This window comes from Gorilla gorilla, chromosome 5 (genome assembly GCF_029281585.2).
Source record: "Gorilla gorilla gorilla isolate KB3781 chromosome 5, NHGRI_mGorGor1-v2.1_pri, whole genome shotgun sequence".
Taxonomy (NCBI): Eukaryota; Metazoa; Chordata; class Mammalia; order Primates; family Hominidae; genus Gorilla; species Gorilla gorilla.
The window spans coordinates 81,836,707-81,851,887 of NC_073229.2; positions in this window are offsets into that span (position 1 = coordinate 81,836,707).

Sequence of the window (15,181 nt, forward strand, 5' to 3'; positions counted from 1 at the left end):
TGGAATATGTGAAAAGTATTAGTCTATTTCTGTCTTCTTTTCCTGGTAAAGAGGGATAATTTTATCCTTTTGAATCAGATACTAACTAAATTGAAAAGAGCACATTGTATTCAGAAAACTAGACTGTTAGCAGGACCATATTTTTAATCGTGATAAACTGCATCACGATGAAAAGGATTAAACAGGATCAGATCATCAGAAACTAAAAATGTCAACTAATTGAGTTTTCATTTTAGGCTTCTGAGTCAAAGATTTCTTGGAATATTTAGCAACATATAATTAAAGGAGATACTATCTAAACTTTTACTTGTCTTGGTGAATTATTATTACCTAGTTCAGAAAATAGTATTATTCCACTACAAATTACCCCTATAAATCTCTGCCTTCTGAAACCATCTGCTACTCACTTCATCATTTGTTGTTCTCAACAGGAATCTGATGATTGCCTACCACTTTATCCATGGACTGCAAAACCACAAGTCCTTTAAAAAAAAAATGAGAAGAACAAGTGCTACCTGGAGCTGTTTTAACCACAGAATTAAGTTAGCTTTAGAAAGCCGAGCATAGAAATGTAGGTCTTCATTGTGTTAAAAGGGAGCACTCTTGCCACTGTAGTTCAATGAGAAATTTTCTGGTAGAATGTTTTGTATCTGGTAGCATTTTGCAAGGCTGTCTTTTTCTACTGCTTCATGTTCTCCTTCTTTTATGAAGCCTGTGCTCCCACCAGCTAAAAGGACAGAGTCATTAATGGCATGGTAGATGCAGCTTACTGGACTGTTTATTTTATACTGGCAGCCCCAGGAATTTGTGTCATCTTACTTGAATGTTTTATATGTGTCTAGTTGAACTCCAAAATAACACTAGTTTAAATATTAGTTGTATTACAGGTTCAATTCAATTTATTCATAATAAGGTTTGATCTCCTGTCATGTATTATACAGAAGAATATATAAACATTCTGTGAAATCTATAGATTAGAAGTTAGGGGATAGAGGTTTATAAAAGAAGATCAAAATTAATGCTTTTCTGGTGCTTTTTGGAGTTGGAAAAAGCAATTTATTTTTCATGCTTCACAGGTCTTGACAATTTTGATTTGTTTTCTTTGAGAGCAGACCTGTTTGAATTGGGTGATGTAAAGAACCCAAAAGAAAAAATCAAAAGCCAACAGCCTCTTTTCAAAACCGTAGCCAGTGAAAAAGAATATGAGTCTTCCAGATCTTTTAACTGTTAATCTTTTATTATCTCTTCAAGGAAGAGAGGCTGTATGATAGTATCAAAGACAAAAGAAGAAACAGCAAAAGAAAGAAACTAGGTTGGAAATTTGTAGCTGGTTGAAGCAATGACATTGTTAGGAGAAATTCTGTCATATTTCTTTCAAGTTGTTTTTCCACAATGTTTTTCACTCTGTCCATACAGTAAAAAACTTAATTGCCATGTGCATAAAAGAACACTAGGAAGGTTTTAAGTAAACTTTTTAGGATTGCTTATAATATTATAGAGTCATAAAAGTGAATAGTTATAGATTTCGAATGAGCTGGGAATGGAATAAAGCAATGGGAAAGATCTTTAATTCACATAGAATTTTAATAAGCTAAGGGAATTCTTCTCTCTCTAAAAGCATGCAGGGTGTTTTGCTTGTTACACTTTGCTGTCTTAATGATACTCAGGGTCTTTGCAAGCAAACTTCTGTAATTCTTTACAAAGAAGAGAAGAAAACTTCTGGGATTTAAGCTGGAAAGGCGAAATCAGACAACTCTAAAGTTCTGTTTCAGTTAGAGTCTACTCTTTGCAAATTTAATCAAGGTCTTCCATAGGCATCAGCTTGACATTAAATTTAAGTGCCCATTAAAGTGAGAGTTTGACAGCAGTTCTGAATGTGAAGCTTAGTCTGAGGACATCTTTACAGCTGGAAGGGAAAAAAAAAAAACGTTGAGAAGCCTCAAACCACTGTGGTAATTAGATCCATTTGTTAACTTCTTTTTTAATGTTGGCAAAGGGAGGGAGAGAAAAGGTTGACAGAGGCTGGAATCAGGAAGGCAGTCCAGAGCTCCCTGTAGAAATCGGGTAAGTATAGGGTCCTGTATTGCAGAGAATACTGGCAGATATTCCCTCTGACAAATGAGTGAGATGGGGAATTTATTTTATGAACTTCATTCGGTTTGTCTTCCTTTCAACACACAGAGCCACGGTGTGTGGAAGCTGCGTTTTGGATAGGTGTGCTGGTTTGGTCATAAGGCCCTTTGGAAGACACAGAGCGTTATTTGGGAGTGGACCTCTGGTGGTACGTTGTTGGCCTGAAGAGTTAATGTTTCTCACAAGGGTATCTAACTTATATTCAGGTAATCACTTATTTACCCAAAGCATCTGGTATTTTCAGTATTGAATTCCTTTCTCACAGGTCGCGATTGCCCTAGTCTAAGGCTTCTCACCATAATTGGCATTGTAGGCAATTAGCTTCGTGGAAATCATGTCGCTGGTAGGAAATTATCTTCCTACTTCACTGACCTGCCTGCCAAAAATGATACTAGTTCTTGTTATTGGTTTGCTTTCTATCCTGTAAGCTCTTTTTGTTCATTGCTTCATGACATTTTACTTTTTCCAGAATTATCACTGTAGAACCTTATCAAAGGCTAAAGAATATGTCTTTATATAAAGCTCCTGCATTTCCCTTGAGTTTTCCATTGCAGTACTGTTTTTGAACATTGATGACAAGGTAGTGAAACACTGCTAATAAATATATAATGGGTTTTTCAATTTAACCTTGCATTTCTAGCTATTCATTCACCACACTGAAACTATGAGGCTTTTTAAGGTTTTGTTTAGTTTTGCACTGAAAGCACAGGGAAAAATAAATTCAATAAATACTGCATTTAATTTAAGACTGACCATCTTGTGAACATTTCTCCGATTACTCCCACACATTTTTTTAAGAGATCTTAACTTCTGTTTGAGTCATGGGATACCAAGGTCTTCATTACTGATTAAAAATGACATAGTGATACATACTTCTCTTTTCCCTTTCATTGGCAAGAATTAAACTGTGATTTAAACAATGCTCTATCACCCTTAACTCTTGGTTGTCCATAGAGTTCCTGCCTGGTTCTCTTCTTACTTCATGAGTCTGCCTAAGTGAACTCATTCACCCCTATGGTATTTTTTTCCATCCATATGCAAATAATCCCCAAATGTGCATCTCCAGCTGAGAATTCTCTGAGCACAGATCCATCTATCCAACTATCTCTTGGATCTCTTTTTAGGAATATCCCACAAGTATCTCAAATTTAATTTGTTCAAAGATCAAACCTGTTCTCTCATCTATTTCTCACCTATTTTGTCAATACAGAAACCCTAAAGTTAACCTTGACTGTGATTTTCCACCTTCTCCATCCAAATCCAATTGATTCTATTTTAATACCAGTGTGTCTAAACCAGTAGATCTCAAATGGGGGTAATTTTGCCATGCAGGAGACATTTTGGTGATCACAACTGGAGGAGGGCCTGCTCTTGGCATCTAGTGGATGGAGGCTGAGGATGCTACTAAACATCCTACAGTGCCCCTACAGTGCACAGGACAGCCCTTCACCACAAAGAAATATGTGGCCCGAAATGTGCAGAAACCCTGTTCTAAACAGTTTCCTCTCCTCCCTTCCTTCCTTGTACTACATTAGATTGCCCTCTCATCATTCTAAGCGAAGTGGTCTCAACTAACTAGCCTAGTCTCCATTTGCCCACCCTGAACCCCATCCCATATCCTTCTTCAAAATCTAATCCAAATACTTTTCCCCTGGGTGTGTGTCTTGCACATGGCTCTCCATTACCTATATGAGGAAGTCCAACCACCTATTATTTTGTGCATGAGGCCCTCCATGACCTGGTTCTGTCTACCTCTCCAGTTCCATCTATTGCCATTCAGCTCCCTACTCTATAATCCAATCCAGTGATTTAGCCATTCTGCACAAACTTTCCCTGCACATTCAACTACACACTCCCTCTTTCCTCATATTACCCTCCCTGCCTGGAATGCCCTTCCATTCCCCACCATGCTAACTACTGTTTCTCCTCTAAGGCTCAGGTTAGGTACATTCCTTCAGCCTTCTCTGTTGACCCCAGTGTAGATTCATTGTCCTTTTCAGTTCATCTAACATATGCCATGGATGTTATACTTAATAGCTATATGACAGTACTTATACTTACAATCATCCATTTACTTATGTTTCCCTTATGTTTTATAGTACCCATTTACTTATGTTTCCCTTCATTACACTATAAAGTCCTTGAGGACAGAAACTATATCACTTTCATATTTGAATCCCTAATAATTAGCATTGTCTCTAGTTCTTAGCATCGTGCATGACATTCTTGGGCACTCAGTAAACATGGGTAGAGTGCATGAATGGTTACTTGCTTATTAGGAATCTCAAATTCATTGTTTTTAAGACCTACAAACAAACAAGGGGTGGAATGGATTCTGGGCCCCAGATTGGAGGCATCACTTACAATCAAAGCTTGGGCAAGCTCTTCTTTAATTTTCCATGCTTCATTTGCTTCATATGGCAAGGAGATAATGATTACACCTACTTCAAGATGATTCTATTAGCTAGTATTACATCTACAACAGTCAGAATTCTGTCTGTCATATGGAAACACTTGTGTTGTTTGATAATCAACCCTTCCAACAAATGTTATACTACTACATGGATTCTCCCTATTTCAGGGGCATTCATTCTGAATATCTCTTACCTGGAGTAATCCTCTTATATCCACTATAATGTGGTAGACTGTGGGAGCTAGGGGAACCCACCAAACAAAGTTTTAGCAAAAAGCACACACGTCAATGGATCTATGACTGCCACACCTTTGACACCTTTGTAGCCAGGCAGGGTAGATGGAGAATTGCCAACTATGAAACTGGAGGATTTCCTATATATGGGATATACTGTGGTATGAAAAGTTGCTCACAGGGTGTCACAGAGTACTGCTTGTTCTTAAAAAGGAAGAATTGAGGCAACGTGAGCTTTGGAATATAGAAATATCAGTGGGTTTACATATGAATCCCAGTGAAAGTGATACCTGTGGGGTACCTAGTCTCCAAGCACTTAAAAAAGTACTTTTGGGTAGATCAAATCCGGTGCCACCATGGCACTTCTGGAAGTGGATAAGAATAGTAATCATCTGCATTTTCCCTAAAAATGACTCTGAGAGGCCTGGCATGGTGGCTCACACCTGTCACCATCACTTCAGGAGGTCAAGGTGGGAAGATCACGTGAGGCCAAGAACCTGAGACTAGCCTGGGCAACACAGTAAGACTGTCTCTACAAAAAATAAACTAGCCAGGTATGGTGGCACTCACCTATAGACCCAGCTACTCAGGAGACTGAGGCGGGAGGATCGCTTGAACCTAGGAGTTTGAGGCTGCAGTGAGCTATATCTAGCCACTGTGCTCCAGGCTAGGTGACAGAGTGAGACCCTGTCTCTAGTGGGGGAAAAATAGATTAAGTTCCCTGAGCTGGCTCACAGGTTCTCTGATCAAATCAGGCACGGTGACTTCTTGGCCTGTGCACTTCCTTCTTCATCATGGTTTTCTCACCAAGGGCCCTAGGACCACCTCCCATGACTGAGCAGCCCAAATTGCAGGCCGCAACTAAACCAACTCATTTCTATTATGTGGCAAGTTAATTAATCCTCCTGCTTCAGTTTCTCTATCTGTAAAATTGGGATAATAGCATTACCTACATCACAGAATTTGTATGAGATGAAATGCGATAGCCAGTGTCAAATGCTTTGTGAACGGTCTGACACATGGTAAGCTCTAAATAATTGTTAGCTATTATTATACAAAAGTTCTACCAAATTTTGTTTGAAATAGGGTTATCCAAATAAAGTTTGGAAACTATAATAAACTTTTGTGCATCAAAGGGTAAGAATTCTATGGAATACAAATTCTAAAACCCTTAGCCCTTCAGATAAAAAAATAAACTACAGACTCTCAGAATTATAAAGAATTTCTACTACCAGGATTTCTCCTAACTGTGTTTTGCTTGGCATCATGGAATAATCTATGCAAAGTAGAGCCAGGATTCCTCAAGCATCTAGAACTAGAAACACCATTTGACCCAGCAATCCCATTACTGGGTATATACCCAAAGGATTATAAATCATGCTACTCTAAAGACACATGCACACATATGTTTATTGTGGCACTATTCACAATAGCAAAGACTTGGAACCAACCCAAATGCCCATCAATGATAGACTGGATTAAGAAAATGTGGCACATATACACCATGGAATACTATGCAGCCATAAAAAAGGATGAGTTCATGTCCTTTGCAGGGACATGGATGAAGCTGGAAACCATCATTCTCAGCAAAATATTACAAGGACAGAAAATGAAACACCACATGTTCTCACTCATAGGTGGAAATTGAATGATGAGAACACTTGGACACAGGGAGGGGAATGTCAGACACTGGGGTCTGTTGGGGTATTGGGGGCTAGGGGAGGGATAACATTAGGAGAAATACCTAATGTAAATGATGAGTTGCTGGGTGCAGCAAACCAGCATGACACACGTATACCTATGTATCAAACCTACACTTTTTGCACATGTACCCTAGAACTTAAAGTATAATAAATATTTAAAAAAAGGAAAAAAAGAGTTTCCGGGACAAGTCCTCACCCTACAGTTGTTCACATTCAAAGCTTTTTAGAGAGGCTAAATATAATGCAGGGTGTGTCTCAAAAGAAAACACATAAGGGAATGGACTACCCTCAATTTCCTTCTCTAAACTGAGGACTTGTTTTTGAAGACTGAAAAAAAAAATTCCTCTTGCAATCTCAAATGGTAATATAATAATTTCAAAAGTTGCTCAGAAGCTGTTGGTTTTTGATAGTAAAATGAAAAGTTAAAATTGTAAAATTGTAAGCATCAAAAATCAATCAGCATCTTTCTTATTTGAACCTTGATATTAAATTATATAGGTATTCATTTTACTTGTCCCTTCCTTCTTTTGCTTTAAATGCAAGAATGACAGAAAATTCTTACTCAGCTAAAGATTATTTTTATATTCCAGCTTCTCTTGTGATACTTCTTGCACCCATATTAGGAAACAAAGTCTTGAAGTTCTTTGTAATGTTATATGTTACTTCAATTAAGTATGTACAAATGTCATTTTTTAATTTTTAAACTACAAAACAAGATAAATTTTTTGAATTTCTAGCCACTTAGACTTATTTTTACAATTTGCCTCTTTATTCAGTCATATTGTCTGTCATTTCCTTTCTTTTATATTTGGTAAAAATTTTCATAGACAAAGTTTTCCCATTATGATCTAACGATTTTTAAATTTTCCACATTCCTAGAATTCTGATTAAACAATCTCAAGGCATTTTTCAATTTGAAGCTCAAATCAAGCATAATTCAGGTTCATGAACATATGGAGATAATGATGGCTTAGAAAATTTGCTATGACCAAACTGCTGCTTTTGCTGCCTTGAAGCTCTGTGGCTATTTGCTTTGTAAATTTCTCCCCACTGTGGTTTCAGATACATTGGGGAAAATAAGACTCCTAGGCATAGGAGGAGGACAGGATGGTAGTGAGAATGTAGAAGGATAAAGGTTCTACTCTATTGCTCTGGTTCTGCACCCTTCAATTATATTACAGGGGGTCAACACTGAGGTGGCGCTTCTAACTCTCAGAACTTTGTTAAGAACATCTCTACCTCCTAATGGTCTTTTTGTTGATTCCTTTGTTTGTTTTACTAATAATGTATTGTATTTTAACTATTATAGCTTTTATACCATTTAAATTGTTTTTCTGATAATTTTACCCCAATTTACATCTGTCCTACTATGCAAGTGTCATGCTTTGATGTGCTTCCTTTTTTCATATAATATACTTTTTAATTGAAGATAAAATATATACAGAAAAGTGCAGGAAACATTAATGTACAAACTTTTACAAATTGAACTCACCCTATAACAACGCAGATTAAGAAACGGAATCTCAACAGCACTCCTGAAGGCCCCCCTCATACCAGCTTCTAGTCACTAGCCCCTTTCTCTTCAAAGGTAATCACCTATTCTAACTTTTAGCACCACAGGTGCCCTGCTCTGTCCAGGTCTGAGAGTTAACAAAGGCTAAAGTCACCTTCAGGAGTATGGCCATCATTGGTGGATTGACACCTATGGTTGTGCTCCATTGCAGCTGTTCCCATGCCAAATCTGGGCTCTGCACAGGCTGGAGTGCTGTCTGTTTCAACTCTCTGGGTAGTTCTCTCTGCCAGCTCAGATGTCTATGGGGGTGTGGGGTCTCCTGCAGCTTAGGATTCTGGAGGTTGATGGTGAGAGTGGGCCACTCCATGTCTACTTCACTCGCTCCTTCCCTAGGGGCTGCTCAGGGCCAAGAACAAGTCCTGAGGCTCAGCAACCCCATGCAGGGTTCCCAACTTCCTTCCTTTCTTTTTAAAATATTTTTGTTTTGTTTTGTTTTATTTTTTTCTGAGACAGAGTTTCACTCTTGTTGCCCAGGCTGGAGTGCAATGGTACGATCTTGGCTCATTGCAACCTCTATCTCCTGGGTTCAAGCGATTCTCCTGCCTCAGCCTCCTGAATAGATGGATTACAGGCATGCCCCACTAATCCTCCCTCCCCTTTCACTCTGCGGTCTGTGTCCTCTTTCTGTTCACTCTTAATGCCCTCTTTCCAAAGAGCGTGCCAGTTTACTTGATGGTCTTGTTGGGAGACCAAAATGGGCTCTCTTGGTGGGAGAAGCTTTTCTTGGCTGTGTCTAGTCAGCCATCTTGGCTCTTAGCCCTTTCTTGTCTTCTGAAAGTCTACTTTGTCAGATATTTATACAGCTACATGTTTGTTTTGTATTGTATTTTAACCATTATATTAATATGTATTTTAATTATTTTATTATATGTATTTTAATTATTATAGCTTTTATACCATTTTGGTTGTTTCTGTGGGATATGTTTTTCTGCAATTTTATTTTTAAACTTTCTATATCATTATACTTAAAGTCATCTCCTCTAAGCAGCATATAGTTTAGGCTTTGCTTTTGTATACAATCTGGTAATCTTTGTCTTTATTTGCGCATTGGTTCCATTTACATCTAACATAATCACTGATATATTTGGTTTTAAATCTACCACTTATGTTTTGTTTTCGATTTGTTTCATCTGTTCTATGGTGTTCCTTTTCTTTCCTTTCTGGATTTCTTTAAAAAATTTTGTTTTGCTCTTACATTTGCTTGTTAATTATATAGTATTTTACTATTCTTTTACTGTTTAACCTAGAATATATAACAGGAATCCGTAACTTATTAAAATCTAATATAAATTAGTACTTATGTTTACTATTTCAAGATGATAATACAAGCACCTTCATTTCCATTTATCTTTCTCCTGCCTTATATGTTAACATTTAATTATATATTTTAAAACCTTAATTCTCTCTGTATTTTAAGCAATACATTATTATTGTTTTATACAGTTATTGTTTATTTAGCTCTATCTACATATTTATTTACCCTTTTCATTACTCTTTATTCTTTCCTGAATTTTCATCTGGAATTATTTTCCTTCTAACTGAATAACTCCTTTTAGTATTTTCTTTAGTATGGGTAAGCTGATGACAAATTCTCTTAGTTCTTGTTTGGTAATTTCTTTATTTAACATTCCCTTTTGAAGGATATTTTTACAATGTACAAAATTCTAGGTTTGAATCCAAGTATACATTAATAAATAGTTTAAAAATTTTATTTATGTATATACAATAGAATATCATTCAACCTTTAAAGAGAAGAAAATTGACACATGTTGCAACATAGATGAATTTTGAGGACATTGTGCTAAGTGAAATATACCAGTCACAAAAAAGACAAATAGTACATGATTATACTTATATGAGATATCTAAGGCAGTCAAATACATAGAAACAGAAAGTAGAATGGTGATTGCCAGGTCACTGTGGGGAGGAGAAAGAAGAAAAGGGGTTGTTTAATTATATGTACTGAATGTTATGTTCAGCCCAAATCCATGTTAACACCCTAATTCCCATTGTGCTGGTAGTTGGAAGTGGGACATTTGGGAGGTAGTTAGGTCACAAAGGTAGAGCTCTCATGAGTAGTACCAGTGTGCCCTTTATAAGAGGAGACATAAGAAAGATGATCTCTCTCTCACCACCACGTGAGGATGCAGCAAGAAGGCAGCTATTTGCAAACCAAGAGGACTCACACCAGACACCAAATCTGCTGGCACTCTAATCTTGGTCTTCTTAACCTCCAGAACTGTGAGAAATACATGTTTGTAGTTTAAGCCACCCAGTCTCTGATATCTTGCTATTGCAGCCTGAATTAAAACAAATAGGGGTAGAGTTTCTGTTTTGCAACACAAACAAGTTCTAGAGATTGGTTGCACAATAATGTACATATATTTAATACTGCCTAACTTTACTCTTAAAATGGTTAAAATGGTAAATTTTATGTTATGTGTATCTTCTCACAACTTTTTTTTAAAGTCTAGGTTTGCAGTTGTTTTCTGTACCACTTTAAACATTATTTTTTTTTTGTCTTTTGGTTTCCATTGTTTCTGTTGAGAAGTTAGCTGTCAGTCCTAAAATTGCTCCTTTGTAGGTAATACATCTTTTGTTTCACACTGCTTTTATGTTGTTCTCTTTGTCTTTAGTTTTCAATAGTTTATTTTATACATAGGGTATTTTTTCTATTTCTGTAGGAGATGTGTGATACTTCTGAAATCTGAAATTTGATGTCTTCAGTTTTAGAAGATTTCCTGCCATTGTCTCTTCAAATATTGCTTCTTCTCTTTCATTTCTAGAGACTGTCTTTTTACTTTCTGTTTTTTAGTTCATATATTTTTATTGAGGGACAATTCTCCATGACATTTCTATATATTTTGTAGATCTTTTCAAGGATGTTTGTATAGCAAACCAAGATAGAAGTAGTGTTTCCTTCTAGGGTGGAGGGTAACTTTGTTTCATCAGCATCATAAAGATAATGTCCTCCTCTGAGACAAAGATTGGTCAGGTTTGCTAGAAGTCCTGCCTAAGATTGGGGATTTTCTAAGCCTGAGACTCCTCAGCAGTGACACAGATCTACTGTGTCCACAGACTCTACTTAGACTCACCTCTGTATCACTCCCATGGGACTGGGGATGGGGAGTGGGTTACAGGGGAACTAAAGCCTTGAGTAGTATCTTTGTCTCTGACACAGCAGTCTGATGCTTTCTTTCAGCATCTGTGAAATTGTGACAGCCTAACTTAGCTTGCAAGTAGGCTAAAATCTCAGAACACTCAGAGTTCATGACAATTTTCTACTGAGCTATATTTTAGTTCACTAATGCTCTCTTTATTGTTGTGTCTAATCCACTGTTAAATATACTGGGATTTTAATTTCTCTTACTGTATTTTTTTAGTTCTAGAATATCCATTTGATTCTTTCGTGTAGCTTCTAGTTCTCTGTTAGGATTCTGAATCTAATTCTTGATTTTTTTAAAAAACGTAACTTTCACAGGTATTTTTAAGCCCCAGTTTGTTAACTCCAGTGTCTGGATTGCCTGTGAATTTATTTATGTTGTTTGATTTTTTTTGATGGGCTTATCTCTACATTTGCCTTATAATTTTTGATCGAATGTTGGAATAGTGTTTGAAAAATTATAGAAATAATTTGAGGATGTGAATGATGTTTTCTTCTTTCAGAAATAATTTACTTCTGTTTCTGTAAGGCAGTTAGGCAGTAGCATATCACTCCAATCCAATCAGGAGTTGGAGTGACTTGAGGCATGGTTTTAGTCTTTATGAGAGCTGGTCTATTTTTCACTTTGCACATCTTCCTGATTGTAGTTTTTCAGGAGTCCCAGCCAGAAGCCTTGGTTTATCAAGGCTAGTATTCCTTGGAAATCCCAGGACTCCAATTTTTATCTTCCCCAACTCCATGAATCTGCTGTAAGGTGTGCTCACTTTTCAGCCTTCCAGGCTGCAGTTTAGGCTAGAAGCAGACTACCGCAATCCGAATAGGGATGGATGTTATTTAAGACTAGGTTTCAGCCTTCGTGACAACAAAGACTATATAGAGCTTTTGAGGGGTCCAAAATGAAAGCTCAGGGTATTAAGGAGGACTCATCTTGCTAGGCCTTGAAAGATTGACAAAATTCTTCCAGTTTATCTAAGACTTTCCCAATTGTAGTACTAAAAGCCCCAAATCCTGAGAAACCCCTCAGTCCCATGAAAACTGGACAGTCATCCTAGTTTTGAATTCCAGTTTTTTAAATCTCAATCTTTATTTCAGAAGGCTAAAAACTCCAATTAGCTTTTCAGTTTTTTGACTGGTCATTGTGAATCAGCAAATATCTAACGGGTTGAAAGGATGCCATGTCCCCGTATAAACCAAGCTCATTTCCATTGTTCGGCCTTTAAACTTGCTTTTCCTTTGTCTGACATGGTCTTCTACTAAATTTTCTTGCAACTGTCATTATTCATGGCTCAGCTCAAGCATCATCTCTTAAGAACAACTTACGTAAAGCAGCCCATTCTCAGTGTACTTTCTATCCCAATGCTCCATTATATGTTCTTCATAACTCATCACTATCTCAAATTACTCACTTGTTAGATTACATTTTTATTACCTGTCTTACCCTCATCTAAGTATGTATTCTGGGAAATAAACTCCATAAGAGCAAGTACCTTGTTTATCTAGTTTATTTCCATATACACAGCATCTAGAACAGTCCTAGAACTTAATAGGGGCTCAATAAATACTTACTGAATAAATAAATAAATGTCTTCTGCTGATTCGTATTTTCCGAAATTTCTCAAAACCTTAAGGCTGCCTAAATGCAAGTTGCACCATAGTTAATAATTCCTTACCTATTTGAGTCATTTCTCAAGTAGATTGAAATTGAGTTGTTTTATAGGGCTCATTTTCCCAATTGTTTTTGCAGTTAACCAATGCTATGGTTGAATGTCCCTTCCAAAACTCATGTTGAAATTTCATTGCCATACGATAGTATAAAAGGTAAAACCTTTAAGAGGGGATTAAAGGTAATCAATTATCACCCCTGTGATTAACGCTATTATTACAGGCATGGATTAGTTATCATAGGAAGTGAGTTCCTGATAAAAAGGGGTTCTGCCCAATTTCTCTCTTGTGCAAGTGCTTCTCATTATGTGATGCCTTCTGCCATGTTATGATGCAGAAAGAAGTCCCTCACCAGATGCAGCCCCTCAGCCTTGGACTTCCCAGCCTCCAGACCTTTTCTGTATAAGTTACCCAGTCTGTGGTACTCTGTTATAGAGAGAAAATGTGCTAAGACAACCAAAGATCACACTGCAAGACCTAGAAGTTTAACTTAGAATAATTTAAATTCTCTGAGAAATTCACAGCTTAACAGCCCATGAACATCTTCATATGTCCTTCAGAAAGTCATGCAGGAGTGGCTTTATATTAATGATCAATCTGTCAAAGCAAAATGCAAATGATGATGAGTCACTTTGTCAAGTGGGTGTACTAGTGCTGTGGACTATTGATGAGCTCAAAGGAAGAGGTCATGCACTAGGGAACTCACACTGTGACAAAGATTCTCATTAGTGTTATTACTCTAAGACCTCTTATCAGCCAATAGGGCTCAAAAGGAAAAATAAAGAAAACCAGAACTGGGGGCTGACATTGGGAAAATAATTATGCTGCTATTGTGATATTGCTTATGAAGTACACCCTCAAAAATAAATGACAAAATGCCTAAAATACAATTTCCTTGGTATACATTACTCAGTAAGATGAAGAGTATCTTATCCATGAAGCAGTGATATGAGGATCTGATGATGGGCAAAACATTTTTATTGCATGCTTACAGAAGCCAGGTTAAGAAAGTAAGATGTATAAATATAATTAAACATCATACTCATAGCTACCATTTGTTGGGAGAACCAGCATCCTTGGCACCATCTTCAACACCATTCTTCCTCTCCTGCAAACCTTGTTGCTTCTAAAATCAAACATATCCACAACATGACCATATCCCACCACCTCATTGTTGTATCCTGTTCAAAAGTGTTATCACTTCTTGCCCAAATTATTGTAGTAACCTTTAACTGATATAATCCGTTTCTAAATTGCTTGAACTCCTAATGATGGCTCAGCAAAAACTAGCATTTTAAAATGTATTCATGAATAGTAAGGTACACCAAACTGAAACAGCTGTTTTCCTAAGCCTTTGCAAAGAAGGGGGAAAGCTATTGGGTGTGGAGGTGGGACAGAGGAAAACTATAGCCAGTGGGCCAAATCTCACCTGTTTCCTATCTTTGTAAATAAAATTGTATTGGAGTACAACCATACCTATTTATTTATGTGTTGCCTATGGCTGTCTATATTACAATGGCAGGGTTGAGTAGTCCAAACAGGGATGTGTGACCATCAAAGCTTATTATATTTACTATTTGACCTTTAAAGAAAAAAACTTGTCAGTTCCTGAACTTAGGATATAGCTCATGTTCTTGTAGAATCATTAGAATAGATCATACTATGTTTATTTTCCTTAAGTGTAGTTAGGAAGTATCTATATACACTATTCTTAAACTTCCAGAATATTTCTGTAAAGAAATTTTGTCAAAAGTCAAACCTAAACAAAGCTGCCTTCCTAACACAACCTTAGTGTTTCCAAGAAGTATATAGCTCAGTTCCAGCCATCTAAAAACTAATGTTCTGTCCATCGAAGTAATTAAAGTCTTCAGTCCACCACCATTTAAAATTAGTGCTCTGGCCAAACCGCCACAAATGCTCTATGTGACTCCATTTTCTGTTGTGTTTCCCTGTCAGATTTGATTCTTTATTTCACTGAAATGGACCAATTTTTGGAAGAACATTATTCCATTCTGAAAACTTCCTGAAAGGCATGCCTTTATTACATGGCATGAGGTGCTTGAATTAATGCACTACCTATATTCTCAAGGCTTTGAATACCATATGTCAAGTATATATTCTTATAGATTTGAACTTAAAGCATTCCTTCTTCTCACTTGACATTTCCCTGCATCTTCTATCTGTCCAAAACTAAACTCTCAATCTAACCACTTACCCTGCCCAGACCTGCTTACTTCAGCCATCTCCATCTAGTTACAGCAGCTCCATCCTTCTCATCACCCAGGCTAAACCACTTGAGT